Below are 3,486 nucleotides of genomic sequence, written 5' to 3'. Positions count from 1 at the left end.
TACGCACACGGCTATAAAAAGGGGTTTGCGTACGCATCTCTATGCCCGCGTATGCATCATTGAAAAATTTGCCCATCCCGCGTATGCGCCACTCAGTCGTGTACGCGAAGGCACTAGGTAGAGACCACCATCCGCGTATAGGGAGGGTCCGCATACGCGGGTTTAGCAGTAGAAGCAAAAAGTTACTAAGTCCAAAATTTCTGTTTTGCATATCAAACTTTGATTTCACATAACTTTCTTGTTTAAAAACATTTTTCCTCCATTCTTCAAACGACATAGACATCTCGAACCAAATTTTCTTTCTAAACAAGTTTGATACATATTGGAGGTCCAGAGATTAATTTATACTCTGCCAAAGTTGGTCAAATCATGGTTTCCATAAAAGTTTACAAAACCTCCATTTTCAAAACCTACCAATTCCAAACCCTTTACAACCAACCCAAATCTTACCAATTCAGCATTAAACATTTCCCAACACATATTTCCAACCTCCTTTCTCATTCCATAACCTACCAATTTTCCTATTTTAATAATCTCAACTCAATAATTCAAGTTCAACAATATTCAAATTCATTAAGCATTATGCATAACAATCAATATCCCATACGAATTACACATAACATTAACAAGAACGTCAATCACAACCCCCAAGCTATCAACAACATAATAATCCATCTCAACTATTAACCACATACATAATAATCCATCTCAAGCAATCAACAACATCACAATTCAATTCCTATCATAAGGTCACTGGCCTAAGTTTTCACACTACATTATATTTTAGATACGAGAAACCGAAACCATACCTTGGCTGATTTTTTGATAAACTGGGACCACTTCCAATTCACTTTTTCCTCAAACGTTTAGGGCATCACACATCCCAAACAAATTGTTCAGTACAAATTCCACTCCAAGCTTCCAAGACCATCAATTAAGCTATAAACTACTTACATATATATATTTTCTAATACATATCATTGACATCCATACATATAAACTCAATACCTAATCACATATACTCAAATAATTCATTATGAGTTGAGGATTCTTACCTTGCCCACAGGTCAAGTGAGCCACACCCAACAAAACACAAAACATGCAAGCTAATTTGAACCTAAACACCAAAATCAAACAATTTCAACATAATTGCTCATTAATTTTGAAATTTAAGGGAGAGGAAACTAGAATACAGAAGTAGTTTTCTTACCTAATAATTGACTGAGCTTTGTAGAGCTCGCCACTGCAGTCGCGTGGCTGCAAACAATGCAGCGATCGAAGCTCCGGATCAAAAGTTATGTGGATTTAATTATCAAGTGAGGGTTTGTGTTTGTGGGAAGGTGTTCTTCCCTTCCTTGCTGAACATTCAACGTTTCAGCATTCATGAGGAGAGAGGGAGAAGCTGAACTCCTTTTGTTAGGTGAGTGGGTTGGGCCTTGGACACAATACGGGCTCGATTCTCTTAGTTCGGCCCGTTTGCTCCAATTTTGTGCCAAATTCTTTAAAATTGCTATTTAAATTAAAATTCTTATTTTAATTAGCCCTATCACATTAAAATATAAAATTTTATTTTCTAATTTCTTAAATTAATAATTTATTTATTAGCTAATTATTCACTAATTTCTCGGGTTTCACATCCTACCCCCCTAACAAAACTTTTCTCCCTCGAAAATATTGTTTACTACAAGAGTTGGTGAGAGTAGTTTCCTTTCCAACCGAACAGATAGTTTCTCGTCCCTTGCTAATCTCCGCAACGACTTATCTCCCACATTTCCTCCATTCTGACCTTAGTTGTCCTAACGTCCTCCCAATCTTTGCGCTTTCGTTGCGTCACTCTAATCGCTTCCTATTAAAGACTTACTTAATCATTTGTGCTAACCAAACCCCCTATCAACAAAACTTATGGTCATCTACCGGAAATTATGATTTTTTTAACCTAAACATGTGTTACGAATGAATGCCATCCTCAGGTATTGTTCAAAGCGGTTAAAATTTATTACCTCGGACCTGAGGATCGGATCCGGGTACATCTCGGCCTCTCCTATGTGGGCAGTCTCTGGCCAAATGTCCTGGCTTTCCGTAATTGGAACATGAGCCCGAACCATAACGACACGGCCTATTTGGGTGACGACCTCCACATTTCTGATAGTTCGAATCATCTGAAGCATCCACTGTCTATTTTCCTCTACCATTTTCTTAGCGGTCATCATTCGCCCCGAAGTTATTCTGTCCTTGAGAAAATTGTTGTGCGCATCCTCTTCTCTTAAACTCTTGGCACCTTGGTGCGAATCCTTAGTAGTTCTCCCTGCGGTGGAATTCCTAGCAATCATTCTCTGCCACATCAGCCTTCCTTACACATTCTTCAGCAACTCGACTCTTGTTCACAAATTCAGAGAAAACCCTAATCTCCATCGGCTCGACAGAGCTTAGAATATCACTTTGATGGCTTCTCTCGTACTTAATACACTTTCACTCCGCAAAATCCTATGAAGCGCCTTGACAAATGCAAGAGAACTGGCACAGTTCTTCGAACTTGTTAGTGTATTCAGTAACAGTCATCTGGACTTATTTTAATTGCAATAATTCAAGCTCCTTGACATTTCTGACCGAAATGGAAAAGTACTTCCTGTAAAACTCTATTCGGAACACTTCCCATGGTACCACAGCTCCATATGGTTATAGGGGTGTTCAAAACCGATCCGAACCAAACTAAACTGATGGACCAAACCGAAAAAACTGAAAACCGAACTAACCAAAAACCTAAAAAAAGCGTTGCTTTTGCTGTTTTTTTTTTTGCGATTCGGTTTGATTTTTGGTTCTTACCATGAAAACCCTAACCGAACCAAACCGGTTCGACCAAAAACCCTAAAAATTAAAAACTACCAACCACCCCACCAGACCCCATCCCCCCAAACGAGTCCTAGTGGTGTGCTACTGCTGCGCTACTGGCGACTGCGTTCCTCTCCAAATCCCCAATCCAAACCTAATCCCCAAATCCCAGATCGAAACCTAACCATTAACCATGCAAGGCACTATATCTCGCCCTCTGCGGCCTGTGCACCCAGCCATGGAGCCAGCCTGAGCCACCCACGTCCTTGAATCTCGAAGCCTTCCTCCAAATCCCACCGCCGGTGCATCACGAAGACGAAGACCCAGCTCAACACAGCACCTTGCCACCACCCAGTCACCCACTGACCCAACAGCCACAGGGCAACACAGCAGACAGCACCGACGATCAACACAGGACCTCCGACCTCGCAGCTTTGGTGATTTGTGGTATTTTTTTTTGAATAGCAAATGTCGGAAGTGTATGGAACGGAATTAATGTTGTCATCTTTTCTTTTTTCATTAATTGTTGCATATGATGTTATACTGCAAAGGAGCTGGTACATGGTGCTTTCCACCTTTTGTTTATATTTTGTTTTATTTATTTCAAAGACTGATCATCCAATGTTTTTGCTTTTCAGCTCACAAATTTACTCAAGC

This window comes from Arachis hypogaea, chromosome 5, assembly GCF_003086295.3.
Source record: "Arachis hypogaea cultivar Tifrunner chromosome 5, arahy.Tifrunner.gnm2.J5K5, whole genome shotgun sequence".
NCBI classification, from domain to species: domain Eukaryota; kingdom Viridiplantae; phylum Streptophyta; class Magnoliopsida; order Fabales; family Fabaceae; genus Arachis; species Arachis hypogaea.
The sequence above is the reverse complement of the archived record's forward strand: the minus strand, read 5'-3'. Positions refer to the sequence as shown.